This window comes from Geotrypetes seraphini, chromosome 14, assembly GCF_902459505.1.
Source record: "Geotrypetes seraphini chromosome 14, aGeoSer1.1, whole genome shotgun sequence".
Classification (NCBI taxonomy): domain Eukaryota; kingdom Metazoa; phylum Chordata; class Amphibia; order Gymnophiona; family Dermophiidae; genus Geotrypetes; species Geotrypetes seraphini.
In genome coordinates this window covers 30,143,674-30,164,041 of record NC_047097.1, presented here as the reverse complement: position 1 = coordinate 30,164,041, position 20,368 = coordinate 30,143,674, and the positions used below count along the sequence as shown (strand labels likewise).

The window sequence follows — 20,368 nt, the reverse complement described above, 5'->3', positions numbered from 1 at the left end:
ACCGGATTTAGCCCAAACAACCTCAAGGAAACGAAAATCCTTCCTAGCAATGCGAGCCAGACTGAAAGCTATGAATGCCCGATTTGGTCTGCAGTACCCTGCCCGCATGGTTGTCACCATTAACAATGCTACTACGGTGTTTGACTCTCCTGAATTACTACAAGCTCATCTCGATCAGATTTCATCAGGAAGCATGGGAACCTGAACTCTCCTCTCACACCCCCATCGGTCCTGTTTAATCTACAGCACTGGCTCGTTTGCCTGCAGAATTGTTGTTAAGGATTTCACTTGTTTTTAGGCGAGTTTGCTCTCCTTGCCTGGGGTTTTGCATTTGCAGTTGTATTTCTCTTTGATTCTTTAACTTACAACCCGGTTTTGATGTTCATATCCATGCAGTTCTACAATGATTTTTCAGTGCTCTCTGCCATTTTGTTACATAAGTGCTTCTTCATGCTCTAATTGCTTTCCCGCCTTGCCTTTGCCGCCATTTTTCTGTCCCTCCTCTTGTCAGCACTGTATTTTGCTGTCTATTGAATTGAATTAATGCATACTCAACTCCACACTGATTTTTCCCTAGCTTTTGCCTCTGTGTATCTTGTACAACTTTTGTTCTGTGTTTCTTCTGTCCTAGTTGTCACTTTCCTTTCAGCTTGCCGTTCCCTGTCTCAGGATTAAACTACCGACATGAACTTCTTCTAAGTATTGATTTCCTTCACTGCTCTTTTTCCTGACAGCTATTTAACTTCGTTTCTTCTGCTCTGCAAAGGTGCTAGGAATCCTTTTTGTTTTCTCTCTCTCTCTCTATCGCTGGTAACCTTTGCAATAACTTGACTTCTCACAGTCATTCACACCCCATTAGTCTTTTCTTTCTTGTTACCTGCACTGTGATCGGAGCTCATGAAGTCTCTTTTCTGGTTTTCTCTCCTTCTAGGGCTGACTCTCCTATCTCTCTGGCATGCTGAACTTCCAACCTATTTATTAACCTTTTTTAATATGTATTTTATGTTATATAATCAACCCCCTATTCTATATAACAATTTAGTTTATTGTTCTCAGTGTTTATTGTAATAAAATGAATTACCTTCTCTTCTTTATACTCATGTATCTAGATTGCTGATTATTATAGTTATCTTATTAAATGTACTTCTCTCTTTCTACTAGCCATGCTATCTATGCCTTTCACAGTTTTAAATAATATAAGTTTACTCAGCTAGACTAATTTTTGAAAACTATCTTTTAACATTTGACTTTATTTTCATTAAATTCTTCACTGCCTTATTTATTAACTCTTAATTCAAATGCTGGTTCTTAATATCGATTTTATTTTTCTTAACTTAGTTTTTTTTATTCTAAGATCCCTTATTGAATGACTGCCTGTTCAGATGATTTGTACTTACCAATTTAATTTATCCAATGTATTACTTTCACTGTGTCTTTGATTATTAATATATTTAAACCTGCTATTTTTTGCCTTACTTTTTATCTCTTACTTCAAGCACTATTAATGAATAGATTGCGTGCTTTCTTTTACTAATCTTTCTACCTATTTCTGTTTATATCAACTGCTATATTTGGATTTCTGAATTTAATACAGCTATGTTTGTAAAGTAAAACCAAAATATTCCTTGTACACTATATTTGATTGTATATTTCTATTACCATCTACTTGCTTTTTTATGGACTTTGTACTTTATTGAATTCCTATGATTGATAACTTGTATATGATCTTATTCCTTTATATTTTTCACCATGGTAAATATTGATTGATTGTTTTGTGATTCTCTTCTCCTACCTTTTATTTCTTCTATACTTTGGTATTATGGTCTTTACTTGTCTTACCTTTCTTCATTGAATATGTACAATACTTTTACACTTATTTCTGACGCTGTTCTGTACAAATGGCTTTCTCACATTATTATATGCTATGTAATGGAGGACTGTTTTCTACTGGTCCTTCAGGTGCCTCTTGTTTACCTGCTTTTCCCCCATCATCTCAATTTTTCTCCATTTGGCTGAGCCTCTCTTAGCTCTTCATGCCTTCTCTGTACCTTTTCCCCCAGAGGTCCTTCTTTCCTGCTCTGTTCTTCTTACTTTCCATTTTCACGCAGTTCCTATTATGTCTTTATTTAGCTTTATTTTATAATGGCCCCTAGAGATAATTTTTCCAAGCTTACTTTTATATCCTGGAATGTTAATGGATTGCGACATCCTATAAAAAGGAAAAAAATCTTTACACACATTAAAAAACTCAAACCATCCATTGTCTTTTTGCAGGAAACCCACATTTCTAACCTCTCACATTTCATAGGGACTAATGACTGGTTTACCCACATTGCAGAAGCACCAGCCCTTGGTAGGAAACACGGAGTTGCAATTCTATCGCATAAAAATATTCCTTTCCAACTTCTAGATATGAAACATGACACTGAAGGTAGATGGCTGATTGCTAAAGTGAATATTTACTCCCAAGAGGTACTTCTCGCCAATGTCTATGCCCCTAATATAGATTCCCCTGAATTTTTTCTGCAACTTTTCCAAGCTATTTCTGAATTTGAACCTCTACCTCTCATTATGTAATGTAATGTAATGTAATTTATTTCTTATATACCGCTACATCCATTAGGTTCTAAGCGGTTTACAGAAAATATACATTAAGATTAGAAATAAGAAAGGTACTTGAAAAATTCCCTTACTGTCCCGAAGGCTCACAATCTAACTAAAGTACCTGGAGGGTAATAGAGAAGTGAAAAGTAGAGTTAGAGTTATTATGGCAGGTGATTTCAATCTGCCGCTGGATACATTGCTTGATAGACATTCACCTTGTTTTCTCTCCCCCTCCAAGGCAAATCATACTTTACATTCCCTGCTCAAACACTATGACCTTACAGAGCCCTGGAGGTTACAGCACCCAGATGCTAGAGAATATTCTTATTTTTCTTCTCCTCATGCTAGTTATTCAAGAATTGATTATTTTCTTATTTCCTCCTCACTAATACCCAATTTAGAACGCTCTACCATCAATCCTATTGTCATCTCAGACCATGCCCCAATATCTATTGACTTGAAATGGTCATCCCTGACTTCTTCTAGATCTCCTCTTTGGCGTCTTCCTAATCATCTATTAACTGATGAATCTGTCAAACAACGGATCGATAAATTTATCACTGAATTCTTCCATTTCAATAACACAGATTCTATGGATCCCTTGACTATATGGGAAGCTTTCAAAGTTTCTCTCAGGGGTGAACTCATTTCATGTCATGCATACAAATTAAAACAAAATAATATAGAACAGCAAAATATTGAACTTCAAATCAAATCCCGAGAACAGGAGTTCTTCCGCACTAATGATAAAACTCTTTTACCTGATATCTATAAACTCAAATACTCCTTTAACAAATTAGCCAGTATGGCAGCACAACAAGATATTTTTACTACTTCTACCAAATATTATGTGGAGATGAATAAGAGCAGCAAACTACTTGCTAATTACCTCAAAAGGAAGAGAGTCAAAGTACAGATTTCTTCTATTAAGAGTCCTTCTGGTTCACTTCTTTCCTCACAGTCGGATATCTCTTCAGCTTTTCATTCTTATTATAACCAACTCTACACATCTGAGAATATGAATCATCTGACCGGTTCAGATGACTTCCTAGCGTCTTTGCAGCCACCCTCTCTAGCAGCAACGGATGTAGAGGTACTACAATCTGAAATTGATATCTCGGAAATATTACTAGCTATACAAAACCTCTCTTCTGGAAAATCGCCTGGGTCAGATGGCATCACTGTGGAATTCTATAAACTTTTTAAAACTAAATTGTCACCGATTCTCACCACCCTATTTAACTCACTGACTCCTCAAAAAGTATCTAAGAGTCACTTCTTAGATGCCATTATTACAGTTATTCCAAAGCCAAACAAAGACTCCCAACAAATTTCAAACTATCGACCAATCTCATTGCTAAATGCGGACTACAAAATATATGCTACTGTTCTTTCTTCCAGACTTCAACATTCTATTGGCTCGCTTATCTCTGCTCATCAAGTTGGTTTCATGCCGGGTAGACTTATTACAGACAATTCTCGACTTTTTTTTCATCTCGCCTCTATTGCACGCGCGGCTAAAGATCCATGTATAGCCCTCTCTCTTGATGCAGAAAAGGCATTTGATAGGGTAGAGTGGTCTCATCTGTTCAGCACAATGTCCTGGATTGGAATCCCACCTAAATTTATAGAATATGTTAAAATATTGTATTCATCTCCCAAAGCCTCCATTATCACAAATAACATTCTATCAGCCCCTTTCTCATTACAAAGAGGTACCCGACAAGGATGTCCCCTTTCGCCTTATCTTTTTAACTTAGCCCTTGAACCTCTTCTTCTAGCCATCAATTCTGATGTGCGAATCTCAGGTATTGTGCATGATAAACAGGAATATAAATTGTCAGCTTACGCTGACGACGTGCTCTTGTACCTCACTAAACCAGAATCTTCTTTGCCTGCCCTCTTTGATCTAATTCACACGTTTTCCCTCTTCTCTGGCTACAAGATTAATCAACAAAAAACTGAGGTTTTGCCCCTCAATGATCTTTCTCTCCCAACACTAGTTCAACAGTTCAGTCTCCTATGGTCTCCAACACACTTCAGATACCTAGGAATCGATTTGTATGCCACTCTGTCCACAACGATTCATCATAATACCATGAATCTTATTAGTACAGTGAAAACACTTCTGCAAATGTGGCACCCACTCCATCTCTCATGGTGGGGCAGGGTTGAAACTGTTAAAATGGTTATTGCTCCTAAGATTAATTTTATACTCAGTATGATCCCCAGATTATTTTCTGCTTCATTCTATAAGCAAATAGATAAGCTTCTCTCTAATTTTATTTGGAACCATAAGCCACCCAAAATTGCTCTTAAAAAGCTCAAAGCTCCTAAAGAGTGTGCTGGAGTGTTATTCCCTGATTTTCTTACATATCACAAAGCTTTTATACTGCAACAATCTTGTCAATGGTTTTCTTTGACTCCTGCCTATTGTCCTCTCTGGTTACGACTAGAACGAACTCTTTGCAATACCTCACCTTCATTAATTGCACTTTTGACCTCTGTCACCCCTCTCCATAAATCTAATCCCATCATATCTCAGTCAGTGTCCTGCTTCATAGAATTAGATAAACTATTAGATGTATCCATCTGCAATTCTACTGCTACCTCTTTATGGTTCAATCCACTTTTTTTGATTGGCAATAAACCAATATATTGGCCTACCTGGGCCCAAAAAGGGATTTGGTCCTTAGCAGATATTTGTACGCCTTCTTTACAACTTTTGACCTTCGCAGAGCTACAAAACAATTTTGCTCTCCCTGCCTCATCTTTTTTTCAATGGTTACAACTGACTAGTGTAATCAAAAAATCAAATGTTCTACGTACCACTATTTTGGGGGTTCCGTCCCTGATTTCCCTATGTCCTAAACTACTCTCTACTGGGCACCTGGCATCACAAATATATAAATTGTTTCTCACATCCCACGTTACTACTGATGCCTCCCTACGTAGATCTTGGGATCTTGATCTAGGATTTCCTATAAATGATAGGCAATGGACAATCCTTTGGTCTAAAATTATTCGAACGATTCCTTCTGCCAACTCTATTCAGTCTTTATATTTTCTGCACCATAGGACTGTTTGGACTCCTCAAAAATTGCATGTGGCTGGTCTTGCTCCCTCAAATAAATGTTGGAATTGTAAATCATTACCAGGTACCTTGCTACATATGATATTTGAATGTTCCTCATTAAAACGATTTTGGACAGATGTCTGGTCCATTTTCCAATTAATATTCCAATTACATTCTGATTTATCTTCAGATATCATAATACTAAAATCAGAGGCTCCCTCCATTACTATTTCTAGAGCTCAACATTCTTTGTTTGATACACTCCTTATTATTGCGTTAAGACTTATACTTTCTAACTGGAAATCTTTTGACTCGCTTTCTGTTCATTTTTGGTTCCAATCAGTCTTATTACAACATAAACGCGAGTTATTGATCTCCTCCGAAATGCCTCTTTCTGCTAATGTTCACACTAAATGGGCTGCTTTTACAGATTATTTGGACTCTCTTTGAGAATTCAATACATCTGAGTATATTACTGCTCTCTGTTTCCACTTTCTTCCTCTTTTCTTCCTTCTCTTCTTTTTCTCTTTGGCCTCTGGGGGATCTCTCTTTTTCCTTCCCCCCTTTTTCCCTTTTTTCTTTCCCCTGATTTAAGATCCTCTTCCCCCCCCCTTCGGCTTTTTCTTTATCACTCTCTCCTCTCCCTTTCTTTCCTCTTCCCCTTTTTATCACTCTCCTCCCCTATCTCTTTTTGATTATCACAAGAATCCAATGACAATATTATTGTGATATATATACACATAATTTTTTCCTTTATATATATTTCTAGAATTCTTTTGTCTTGATTATGGTAACCATTTATTGTTGACCTGTTTTGTTTATTTTTTATTTCTGTATTTTTGAAAATCTTCAATAAATTTTCAAGAAAAAAAAAAAAAAATAAATGTTTAAAAAAGGCAATATAATAAATATCAGCATTCAGACCATAATAATGAAGGGTATTAAGCTGATAACTGTGTCTCTTTTCTTCCCTATAGAAAATATTGTTTATGTTGCCTGGTCGCCATTCATGCTTTAAAGGCGAGGCTTACTATTGCCTATATGAGATACAAGAATCTATGTGAGATCTTCATGCTATCTATTTTACCTGGCTCAGACACTCAGCTACCTGCACACACTGGCCAACGAGCCTGCGGTTGCTGCTCTGTCTGCAAATATGTGGTATGCATTGATTCCTTCACAGATCCACATACTAATAAAGGTTTCAATATACATCATTCATCCGATTGCAATGCCAATCAAGTTGTTTACATCATAATTTGTCCATGTGATAAACTATTCTATCCAAACTGCTATCGCTGTTTTTTTTAAATAATTCTTTATTCCTTTTATAATTCACAAGTGAATAGCAAAATATTAAACAATATATAAGACAATATCACTTTAAAATCTTCCATATTATGCTATCGCAGTTTTTAACGCGGGGAGCCAGTTCATTCATTGCCCTTTTTTTACTATTTCCACCAGATGGCGCCATTGTATATGAAATACTGTATTTTTTTACTTTCCAGTCCATTCACATTCATTGTCTTTTGTTACTGTTTCCACCAGATGGCGATATTATTATTTCCTATCCGTTATACATAACATTTTTTTTCCAGCAGTATCGGCTTATTTTAATTTTTTACTTTCTCCCATGATTTATCCACAAGCTGAATTTTTTTATTTTGCCATGTATATGTGGGTGTTTACTGTATTGACTTGCACTCACTATATATCTACCATGGCTTTTCTTGCTATTTACACATCACATTTTAGCATATCCTGTTCATCATATGATTTGTTCTTTTCAGTTTTTGATATTTACTCCTGTTTTGGCATATGTTGTATTTTCTGGACCTTCATTTGTGATAGACGTCACTTTGGGCACCTTTTATCAAGCTGCGTTACAGATTTTTAGCGCACACAAGCACAGTAAATGCTTCAGCGCTCATAGAATTCATGTGAGCAGCGGAGCACTTACCTCGCTGGCCCGCACTAAAAACCTCTGCACTGCTTACACATCACCATCACCTCCTTGGGGATCTTCTCGCAGTGCTAGCACTTGAGTGCCACTGCCTTTATTTGCTGGTAGCGGTCCGCACAGCCCCCGCTCGTCCAGGATCAGACTGCTATGGTACCGTGGGCAGGTGATGCACGAGTTGCGGGGCATGGGCAGCAGGGAGGTGGCATGCAGCATGACCGGCAGGAAGATACTGAGAGAGAAAGCACAGTTACTTACCGTAACAGGTGTTATCCAGGGCCAGCAGGCAGATATTCTTAACTGATGGGTGACGGCACCGACGGAGCCCCGGTACGGACAATTTTAGAGTGATTGCACTCTAAGAACTTAGAAAGTTCCAGTAGGCCGCACTGCGCATGTGTGAATGCCTTCCCACCCGACGGAGGCGCGCGGTCCCCAGTTAAGATAAGCCAGCTAAGAAGCCAACCCAGGGAGGTGGGTGGGGCGTAAGAATATCTGCCTGCTGTCCCTGGATAACACCTGTTACGGTAAGTAACTGTGCTTTATCCCAGGATAAGCAGGCAGCATATTCTTAACTGATGGGTGACCTCCAAGCTAAGAAAAAGAGGGATGGAGGGAAGGTTGGCCATTAGGAAAATAAATTTTGTAAAACAGATTGGGCGAAGTGTCCATCCCGTCTGGAGAATGCATCCAGACAATAATGAGAGGTGAAAGTATGAACTGAGGACCAAGTAGCAGCCTTGCAGATTTCCTCAATAGGAGTGGATTTGAGGAAAGCCACAGATGCTGCCATAGCTCTAACTTTATGGGCCGTGACAGAACCTTCCAGTGTCAGTCCAGTCTGAGCATAACAGAACGAGATGCAAGCAGCAAGCCAATTGGATATCGTACATTTAGAAACAGGATGACCTAACTTATTGGGATCAAAAGATAGAAAAAGTTGGGGAGATGATCTGTGAGTCTTAGTGCGCTCTAAATAGTAAGCCAAAGTACGCTTACAATCCAAAGTATGCAAAGCCTGTTTTCCTGGATGAGAATGAGGTTTCGGGAAGAATACAGGTAAGACAATGGACTGGTTAAGGTGAAAGTCAGAGACAACCTTAGGGAGAAACTTTGGATGTGTACGTAGAACCACCTTGTCATGGTGGAAAACAGTGAAAGGTGGATCAGCCACTAGTGCATGTAACTCACTGACTCTCCTGGCAGAGGTGAGGGCAATAAGGAAGACCACTTTCTAAGTGAGAAATTTGAGATGAGCTGTGGTCAATGGTTCGAAAGGAGGCTTCATGAGAGAGGACAGAACCACATTAAGATCCCAGATAATCAGAGGGGGCTTAAGAGGTGGTTTTATATTGAAAAGACCCCTCATGAATCTGGTAACCAGAGGGTGAGCCGTGAGAGGTTTTCCGTGAACTGGCTCATGAAAAGCAGTAATGGCACTGAGGTGCACTCTGATGGACGTAGACTTGAGACCGGAGTCCGATAAGGAGAGCAAATAATCCAACAGTTGTTCCACCAGTTGCGAAGTGGGATTATGATGATGAAGGAGACACCAGGAAGAAAAGCGAGTCCACTTTTGTTGGTAACATTGAAGAGTGGACGGTTTCCTGGAGGCATCCAGAATGGAACGAACAGGCTGAGAGAGAGATGCATGAGCAGAGGTCAGCCCGAGAGAAACCAAGCTGTCAAGTGGAGAGATGGCAGGTTGGGATGAAGCAGAGATTGCTGATGCTGAGTAAGTAGAGTAGGAAATACTGGTAGTAGTATGGGTTCCCTGGAACTGAGCTGAAGTAGAAGGGAGTACCAATGTTGCCGTGGCCACCGTGGGGCGATGAGAATCATGGTGGCTTTCTCCCTCTGAAGTTTGAATAATGTCCACAACATGAGAGGAAGGGGAGGAAAGGCATAAATAAACCGATCCGCCTAATTGAGGAGAAAAGCATCTACTGCCAGACGATGAGGGGAGTAGAGTCTGGAACAAAAGAGGGGCAGTTGTTGGTTGTGAGGAGCTGCAAAGAGGTCCACTTGAGGAGTGCCCCATTGAGCAAAGACGGACCGTTGAGGGTCCATTCGTGAGGCTGAAGAATTCTGCTGAGGTTGTCTGCTGAAGAATTCTGCTGAGGTTGTCTGCTAAAGAATTCTGCGCGCCCTGAATGTAAATCGCTTTCAGAAAGAGACTGCGAGCGGTCGCCCAAGACCAAATCCTTTGGGCCTCCTGACATAAGAGGCGAGAGCCTGTTCCTCCTTGCTTGTTGATGTAGTACATGGCCACTTGATTGTCTGTGCACAGAAGAAGAACCTGGGGACAGAGAAGATGTTGAAATGCCTTGAGAGCATAAAACATTGCCCTGAGCTCCAGGAAATTGATGTGATGAGTGCGTTCCTGGACCGTCCAAAGGCCTTGTGTGCGAAGGTGGTCCATGTGCGCCCACCAGGCATACAGGGAAGCATCTGTGGTGATGATCATGGAGTGAGGAGGTAGATGGAAGAGAAGACCTCTTGAAAGATTGGAGGAGTTCGACCACCATCGTAGAGACTGTCGAAGCGACGATGTTACAAATATGTGACGTGAAAGAGGATCCGTCGCCTGGGACCATTGAGTGGCCAAGGTCCACTGAGGAGTACGAAGGTGGAGACGGGCGAGAGGAGTGACGTGCACTGTTGAGGCCATGTGCCCCAACAGAACAATCATCTGGCGGGCCGAAATGGAGTCTTGAAGAAGCAGAGCCCTGAATCACAGAGAGGAGGGCAGGAATGGAGGTGAAGCTGAGGAATCAAGGCACCAGCAGCATAGCAGAGAGACCGGTGAGGAGAGAACCCCACAGTAGTGAAAGCGTGGAGATGAGAGGACCTCCCATGCCTGACCCAAGCTGCTTAGAAAGCTGAGGCAATGGACACCACTGAATTGCTTCAGGAAGCTGACTATAACCCAGAGGGAATTGAGGTTAGTCAATGAGGGGAAATGAAGCAAAGCTACGTTGTGCGCTGGCTCTCTGTTAACCTGAGACCAGCTGGCCTTGATTAAGTGAGTGCAGGAAAACCTCTCTGTTTTGCTCAGAGACTGCCCTGCCAGAGGTGATTGTATGATAAAGGGACTGTATCTGTGAATGTGTGAAGCCTCTGTGATAAAACCTCTATAAAGCTAATAGCTTATCTAATACCTTGCTGTGTTCCGAGGGCTGGAAAGCTCAGCTGAGAATGATGAGCTCGAGTGCCAGGCAGAGGTCTGAACGGAGCCTGAGCTGGGAACTTTATCTCTAAAGTTTGCTATTCTTTTCTACTGGTTAAGTTTATGCAGTTTATTTTCATTGTTGGGAAGTTTATTTTCATGACATTTCGGATTATTTAAACCCTGGTGAAGAGGACCATCTTTAAACCGAGAAAGCCCAGGGGAATGCAGTTATATGCCATACATGAACTTTGAGCCATTCTGGGTGTCAGGTCAAAACCACGGAAGACAAAGGTGCGTGCCGACAACTGAGCGCAGCGCGGAGGCACGCGCCAAAGAAAATAACTGCTTTTAGGGGCTCCGACGGGGAGGTGTGGGGGGGAACCCCCCCCACTTTACTTTATACTGATCGCACTGCATTGTGGGGGCATTGTGGGGGGTTTGGGGGTTGTAACCCCCCACATTTTTCTGAAAACTTCACTTTTTCCCTAAAAACAGGGAAAAAGTTAAGTTTACAGTATAATGATGGGAGTTACAACCCCCCAAACCACTCACAACGCCACTGTGATCTGTATTAAGTAAAGTGGGGGGCTCCCCAACAAAACCCCCCGTCGGAGCACCTAAAAACTGTCATTTTCTTCGGCGCGCACCTCCGTCTTGCGCTCAGGATCGTAGGTGGGGCCATTTATCCCGGGTTCTGCGGCCCAAAATATGGTAGCTCTGTTCCTAAGCCCTTCTCTCACCCAGTTGCTTACCCTTTCTCTAGCATTTTCACAGAACAGGGATTTTGTTTAAACCCTTTTCTGATTGTGAAAGCAATGCCCAGTGGCATGGAAACTTATTTAAAACATCTTAAGGACAATAAAATAATGAAAAAAATAGTCTACTAAGATACACTTGATCAGGGATAGAGCTAGATTTACCAATCCCCTCTTCCCCCATGACCTGACCTTGCTATTGTTCCCTTTTACCCATCCTCCTGCTGCTCCCACGAGGCTTTTCCCACAGATTCATATTCAGTGCTGCTGTGTCCTGCCCCGTCTAGTGACTTCTTGTCAGAAGGGTTGGGAAGTGCATGTGAGGGATGAGCCCATTCAGCCCTAACTTGCTAGCCAACTAGCCTCAGCAGAAATATAAAAGTGAGTTTTGGCTTCCCTAGCCAGAAAACTAGTTAAGAGATACCTATTGTGTTTCCCCAAAAATAAGCCCTAGTCCGGGATTTGCCGGCAACTCTTTAACTCGGTCCCCTATACCGTGCAGCTGAACCCCTTCTGACTCTCCATTTTTCCCTCCATGCCAACCGCGAGCAAGTCCTACCTTCAACCGAAGCAGCGTTGGGCTGGCAGCACTCTAAACAGGCTGCTTGGCCTTGTCCGTTGGGAATTTCACTCTGCCGCGTTACTGAAACACGCCAGAGTGAAATCCCTGACGGACATGGCCAAGCAGCCTGTTTAGAGTGCTGCCGGCCTGACGCTGCTTCGGTTGAAGATAGGGCTCGGTCGCAGTCGGCGGGGAGGGAAGGATGGAGAGTTGGCAAGGGTTCAGCTGGGCGGGAGGGGGGAGGTGCTCAAGGGTTCTGCTGCACGAGGGATGGGAGGGAAGGATAGAAACTGGGCAAACTTCTGCTATACCGGTGGATGGGAGGGAGGTAGGGATAGATGAGAGGGAGGAAGGTAGGGGAGGAAAGATGCTGCACATGTGGGGGAGAGAAAGAAAAGAGGAAGAATTGGGGTGAAGGAGAGGAAGGGAGAAATGATCATGTGCATATCTTGAAAATATGACCTAGTGCCTTTTTTATGGGCCCGAAATGAATAAAAGACACTGTCTTATTTTGGGGGAAACAAGGTAGTTGGAACCAGCACTAAAGAGTGATGCAACGACAAAGATTCACCTCTGTCTCCTCGCCAACCCTGCAGTGAAATACATTTTTAATCCCAGTCCACACTGAAGATAGAAAGATTATTTCATGCAATTTTATGGGCCTAAGGCATTGTAAATAAACCTTTTAAGCCTATAGTTTGTATGTGGTGTTCCCCAGAGCGGTGTTTCTAACTTTTGATTGAAAGAACATCAATAAAAGTACAACTTGTGAGGCATGCTGGATTCTGCATTGTGCACAGAAAACCAAACAGCTCAGTGCTAATGACATTTGAGTCCAGCTCTCCCAATATTTTTAGTTCTTATTCAATTCACAAAATCACAACAAATAAAGCAAAACAGACACAATTGCAAACATATCAAGAACGGTACTGACACTATTGTGTGATAGCAGGATATTGGGCATATCTCCCACAGCTGGGGGTTTGTGTTACTTGGTGGCAGGAGAGAGTGGGCATCTCTCCTGCTGCCAGGGGGTGTTTCTTGGTGGCAGGAGAGAGTGAGCATGTCTCCCGCTTCCAAGCAACAAACCCCCCCCCCCCCGGCAGTGGGAGAGATGCCCATTGCCCACTCTCTCCCGCCGCCAAGCAACACACACCCCAACACCCCTTTGGTAACAGGAGAGATGCCCACTCCCTCTGCAAAGCAACACATACCCCAACACCCCCTTGGCGGCGGGAGAGAGTGGGGATCTCTTCTGCTGCCAAGGGGGTGTTGCTTGGCGGTGGGAGAGAGTGGGCATTTTCCTGCTGTTGGGTGGAGGGTTTCTTGACTTCGGCGGTTCGATTTCTTGTTTTGTTTTTTGTCTGTGTTTTGCAAATATGCCCATCACTATCACCATCAATGGGCACATGCAAATGTAGTGACTCTTTGCTGCTCTCCGCCAACCTCATTTGCATGAGCGTTTTTTGGAGAATGACTCACTTTTTTTAAATCGCTACTATAACAGCTGTCGGATTTTTAACACAAATGTTTATACAAAAGAGTGGTTGCAGAGCAGAAGACTTGGAAGGGTTGAAAATAGTGGTACAAGATAAGCAGGAGAAGATCAGGTGATCACTATGTGAGAATGTTCCACAAATTCATCCATCCATTACCTTTTCCCCATTTGAAAGCTCGGTCAGGATTTAAGTATGAATGTGAAAGCAGACAAAGGATAAGTATTTATTTGTTTATTTTAAAAATTAATATTCCGCATATCCTACAATTCTATGCAGAGTACAAAAAGAACAGAATAAAAGGTTAAAAAAAAATTGTGATAGAAAAGAAGGCTGAGAGAGGAAGAGAGAATAAGAGGGGAAAGGCAATGTAACAAAATAAAATAAGGAATACATAAGGAAAAAGTAAAAATAAGAGACTAACATAAAGACAAAGAAAATAAAATATTTTAACTACCATGTTTTCCCGAAAATAAGCCCTAGTTAAGATCAACCCTTGAAGCCCCCCACCCAAATGTCTCCGATACTCTGATTCCATCCCTGACACTAGTGTTGCCCAATTCGACAAAAAAATCATTCTCATTGATTCAGCAACTCCCAGCCCAGTGAGACTTGACACACCTCCGCTCCGAGGCCTCCTAAAGCAGCAGAGATGGGAGCGCTCTGAAAGGGCTGCTTTGTGGCCTTCCCCATCGGGGTTTTCCCTCTGCTGCATCACTGATTACATCATCAGTGATGCAGAAGAGAGAAGGTCCTGATGGGGAAGGCCGCGAAGCAGCCCGTTCAGAGTGCAGCCACTCTTTTTGGAGGCCTTGGAGGTACGGTATGTCAATCTCGTAGTGAGAGAGTCAGTGGGGTTCTGCTGCACAGGGAGATGGGTGAGAGGGGCGGGGAGATGCTGCTCAAGGGGATGGGTGAGGGGAGGAAAGATGCTGCACATGGGGTGGGGGAGAGAAAGGAAAGGAAGAATAGGGATGGAGGAGAGGAAGGGAGCAATGGAAAAAAATAAGACATCCCCTGAAAATAAGAGTTGTCATATTAATTTTGGGTCCAAAAAATGCATTAGGGCTTATTTTCAGGGAAACACAGTACATACAGAGTTTGCTAAGTAGGGGGTGAGGGACGTCTTGGAGTCTGCTAGGGCAGATGTCTAGCCCTTTTGATGATTTGAAATGCTGGGACACAGGGAGGCGGGAGGGAAGGGTTCCACTGAGATCACACAAGCTATTCTGACACTTTTTCTAGACACTAGATTTCTTGGAAGCTTCCAAAATGCAGCTCTGCTACACACACTGCCAGTGCTACCCCCTCAAAAACAGGGATGTGACTTCAGAGAGAGGTGTGATTGCCATTGGCAGAATGTATAGCAGTGCGGCATTATGGAAGGCCCCATGGCATCTCTCCACTTTAGTGCGGTTGCTGCACGTCACAGAAAACAGCAGTGGCCGAGGAAACAGGGCAGAAAACAGGTGTAATATGCTTGTCAGGAGGAGGAGGGGGTGTACTGACTACATAGTCAAGATGATGAATTTGGATGGGGGATTGGAAGATAACAGCTTAAATAGGAATTAGAAAATGTAATCCATTTTTCTAGCTAATTTTAAAGCTATGTTATCTTTGACATGATATTATCTTGGTTAAATAAAATGTTTAAACTTAAAAAGCTGTGTCATAGAAAGCAAATCGAATCGAAATTTTTTTCCTGCATCAGACAGCACTACTGCAGATGCTGAAGAAAAAAGAACAGCTCTCCCGGCAATCGCCTCACACCTAGCCAGAACCAAGCTATCTGTAGCACTTTTTGGAGCCTCAATATTCTTAACCCTTCATTGATCCAGGTACAAAATAGCCACAGAAAGGTGGTATGTATGTATATCGAATCCCTACTACTACTACTATTGTTAATTATTTCTATAGTGCTACCAGATGCACGCAGCGCTGCACAGAGTCACAAAGAAAAAGAAAACGGTCCCTGTGTGAAAGAGCTTACAATCTAAACAGCCAAGAAAGACAAACAGAATGTCATGGATACACCCCATTTCCTCTTTCTCTTGAGCCTCTCAGCACCCATAACAAAAATTATTAGCACGAATCTCCTTTGAAACTACTTACAGTACCTGCTATAGTCTTAGGCCTAGATTCACTAAGGGCACGATCAGTGTCTGGGGGGCTGATTCAGGAATCGTCCTCATGCAAATGAGGGCGATCGGAATTATGCCCCCAACCGACCGCTCGGATCGCTCTGTAGTGATCCTGATGCATGCGCAGACCATCTATAGATGGTCTGCGCGCATGCTTAAAGAGCAGCGACCCTTTTTTAAACTTTTTAGCCAGCCCAATGAACCCGTGGTTTTAACCTGCTTTAAACCTGCGGGTTCAAACCACAGGCTCGCACTGTGGGGGAAGGCTGAGGTACAGAGCAGGAGAGTCCGGGGCACAGAGCTGCAAAGTCGGGGCACAGAGCAGGAGATGCAGTCGGAAAGCAGTAAATGACTGGTCCCCAGCAGATGCTTATTTGCTGATCGGCCAGCCCAGTCGGTGTTGCAGTTTTTGGTTAGTGAATTGCTGCCTGCCTACATTTGAATGCCGTTGCCCCTCATTTGCATGCACGGATCGGAGGATGATCGGGACAGAGGTTAGTGAATCGAGTTGGAGGGAAATTGGGTCACAAAGGGGTCGCAAACTGATCGGTACATGATCGGTTTGCTTAGTGAATCTAGCCCTTAGTGGCGAAATAAACTAAGTAGGGAGAATGGAAAGGAGATAAATAAACTACCTCTGTCATACTTGCTGGCTCTGCCACAGTTACTTGCCTAAAGAGATTTTTAAGTAAATTAATTGGTTCTGAACACCTAACCTGGAATGAAAGACGTATTGCAGCATGTGTGGTAAAACTACCTACAGCCTCCCAGTTTCTGCAGGTCCCGATCTTTATGTGAGCAATCTTCCTTTACATTATCTGGGCATACATCGGGACCACACCTACAATTATAGAAAGAAAGGAATTTATTTATTCCTCTGCAAGATTATAAATATATTCATCACTTACGCTTGCACTTAAAAAACACTTCTCTGGCACAGCTACCCAAAACTACACAATTAAAATACATAGATATATGATCATACATTTAAATAAAGTACTGTAATATGAATACAAATAGAATTATAAATCCTGCCAATTATCCCCCTCCTTTACAAATCTGTGCTAGTGTTTTTAGTGCCGGCTGCAGTGGTAACAGCTCGGACGCTCATGAGCGTGGGAGCTGTTACCGCTGCATCCAGTACTAAAAACGCTAGCGTGACTTTGTAAAGGAGGGTCTCGTATATTTGACATTCAAACCAGCTAATTTTATGAGCAATATTACCTTTGTATATTCACACAAAAAACACAATTTATTTTTTAACAACTATAAGAAATAGCAATTTAACTTTTACAATGTTCTCTGCTTTCACCGTGCTCCGTTGGGCTGCGTTATTAGTGTAGGCGTTGCCATAACAACCTGGCAACAGGGGGCTATTGGATTCAAATGATGCCATTATAAAACTTGTGCTCGGCACTTATTTTTAGTAAAATTTGCCATATTTTTAAATTACCACATTAAACTGTTTATGAAATTGCAGTTTTACTTTAAAGCCATTTTAATTATTCAATTTTCTATACTGTTCTCCCAGGGGAGCTCAAACGGTTTACATGAATTTATTCAGGTACTTAAGCATGTTTCCCTGTCTGTCCCGACGAGCTCAAACTCAATCTAATGTACCTGGGACAATGGGGGGATTAAGTGACTTGCCCAAGGTCACAAGGAGCAGTGGGGGGTTGAATCATTTGATTAAACGCTTATCCAACAGTGCAAACCATTGTACAAAGTATTTAAAAATTACAGGAAGACAAAATGTCAGCATTGTAGACATACATGTACTAAATTATTGGACAAACATGGACTAAACAGACAAACTCAGGCCATAAAAACAATAGGATAAGGGGGCAGAATTACAATTTTTTATAGAAAGTATACATAAAAGAAAAATACAATAGGAAATGGGGATAAAAAATTAAGAATTGGTGGAGTGGGAATGAGAAACAGTTAAAATTGTCGAAGTTGATAGATGATAACTAATTATCAGTTATAGGCATCCTTAAAGAGCAAACACTTTAAACTGCTTTGGAACTTCTGCATGTTCCGTTCGGCTCTTAAATATAGAGGAAGAGAGTTCCAGATCAAAGGAGCGGTTACTGTGCCGATTATCTTCAGGGATGGGACATTAAGGCTCTAGGGCAGGGGTGCCCACACTTTTTGGGCTTGCGAGCTACTTTTAAAATGACCAAGTCAAAATGATCTACCAACAATAAAATTTAAAAAAAACACAAAGCACACTGTACGCATAGAAAATGTTAATTCATTCCTATTCCAGGGTTTTTCAAAGAGGTCAAAGCAGATGACTCTATGCACTATCACCTCAGTAACAACCATACAAAAATAGACAAATATACCACCCTCCCTTTTTACTAAACCACGATAGCAGTTTTTAGAGCGCAGGGAGCTGCGCTGAATGCCCAGTGCTGCTCTCGACGCTCATAGGCTCCCTGCGCTAAAAAACTCTATTGCAGTTTAGTAAAAGCTGCCTCATTCCAAGGAGCTCTTGCTCCTAAGTAAAAACTCCAGCTGATAATTATGTAAGGATAAACAGTCAAATAAATAGCAGATTGGAAGCCAGGTTTCCACTCTTATGACTACCTTCACTTTAAGTCATTTGGACTTCTGTTATGGCTATGGGTACCAAATTCCTCCATAAAAAAAAAAGAGGACTTCTGGCCCCAGTGCCCCCCCATCCCCCAAACCTTGTGTCTCCTTCTCCGAGCTCAGGGTTGCATCTGGAGGACATCACGCATCATGTTGAAGTCCATGCAAATGCAGAGGTCCTCCATACATGGCCCCAAACTCAGGACCTTCCAAAACCCTGACAAATTGCCAGGTTTTGGAAATCCATCTAGGCACTCGGACAGTCCTCTAAAAAGAGGATATGTCAGGATTTTCCCAAACATCTTGTATCCCTAGTTATGGCTACTGCACAATTTCTTCCAGGGATGTAGGCAGAAACCCTATTTTGGGTGGGGCAGATATCTCTTTCTCCTGCCTAGATTAACCAGCTTCCTCTCCCCACCCCATACTCATGTCTCAAGCCTACCACTACAAACCTTTTAGAGATCCAATTGTTGCCAGCAGCGTGACTGATACACACTGCTAGCATCAACCCCACAGCCTTTCTTCTGACATATTTCACTTATGCGGACCAGGAAGTTGCATTAGAAGGAATGCTGTGAGGCTGGCATAAGCAGCTGCTCATCAGTCACATTGCTTGCTGCTGGCGAAGATTGACTTTCTAAATGGTATACGGCAGGAGAGATTTGGGGAGTTTTTAGCTGGTGGGGCATGGGGATCCTCACTATCTGTACATTTTATTTATTTAGATTTTTATCCCGTCCTCCCAGTAGCTCAGAACGGTTTACAAGTAAACATTCACAATGGAGTGAATTGGACATACAAGATTATACAGTAGATTTAAATACTTGGACATACGAGACTGTGCAGCAGTTTAGATATAGGGACTATACAGCAAATTAAGAACAGTAGTTTAAATATAAGGGTTGGGTGCAGATGTGCTGCTACTGGATGGGCCTGAGACCAAAGTGGGTGGACCCGGGCCTACCTGTGGCTACACCACTGTCTTAAGCACTCTTGATATACATAGACTGAGATAGAATCTCTTCAAGTCTGTGCTGCCACCATTTCGGTGGTCCTTCAGTGTTGTATGCTGAAGAAATTCTAAATGGTCCAATTTGATACATTTTAGGTAAGAGTTATCCTACTACCAAGATCAGGCCCTGGAATGATTCACCCTAGTTCTAGATCAAGGATCTCAAAGTCCCTCCTTGTGGGCTGCAATCCAGTCGGGTTTTCAGGATTTCCCAAATGAATATGCATTGAAAGCAGTGCATGCACATAGATCTCATGCATATTCATTGGGGAAATCCTGAAAACCCGACTGGATTGCGGCCCTCAAGGAGGGGCTTTGAGACCCATGTTCTAGATCAGTGGTTCCCAACCCTGTCCTGGAGGACCACCAGGCCAGTTGGGTTTTCAGGACAGCCCTAATGAATATACATGAGAGAGATCAGCATATAATGAAGGTGCCAGGAATGCAAATCTGCTCCATGCATATTCATTAAGGCTATCCTGAAAACCCGACTGGCCTGGTGGTACTCCAGGACAGGGTTGGGAACCACTGTTCTAGATGATACTGTTTTGTGTTGTGGTATTCAGCCTATGCCTGCTAGGTCTGTCCCCAGAGCAGTGCACAGCTCAAGAGTAGACACTCCACAATCAGCTCAATTTAAACCTCAAACTGAACATTTTGATGACTTTCCTTCTTTGGCCCCTAGAGGGTGCGGGAGAGCAGATTTGCAGGTTTCCCAACCCCCACACAGCTCTGGTTTAGCTAAACTAAACTAAACTAAACCTTAGGTTTGTATACCACATCATCTCAACATTCGCAGAGCTCGACATGCTCCCAGCAGTCACCTGCAGGCTGGAAGTAGAAACAGCTGGAAAACCTTTTCACCTGAGGGTTTGGGGCATGGCTGCAGGGTATTGTTACACCAGAGAGCTGAACAGCTAGAGAGGCAGAAGGAGAAGCAGCAGCAACAGGAAAGGCAGAGAGACTCAGGGTTGAGAGCCCTG

General features: G+C 42.3%; 1 protein-coding gene across 15 annotated transcripts in view; it reads right to left on the bottom strand.

Annotated features, from left to right (window-relative positions):
* Positions 1–20,368, bottom strand: part of WDR93 (WD repeat domain 93) — a 384,961-nt gene that overhangs the window by 142,257 nt on the left and 222,336 nt on the right. For 12 of the 15 annotated variants that reach the window (XM_033921071.1, XM_033921076.1, XM_033921082.1 and 9 more), the window contains one exon: positions 16,486–16,610. The gene's annotated coding sequence lies outside the window, so the exon portion shown is untranslated. Of the gene's footprint in view, positions 1–16,485; positions 16,611–18,825; positions 18,912–20,209; positions 20,351–20,368 lie in introns of those variants that run through there. The other 3 variants (XM_033921070.1, XM_033921073.1, XM_033921074.1) reach the window with 3 other exon arrangements.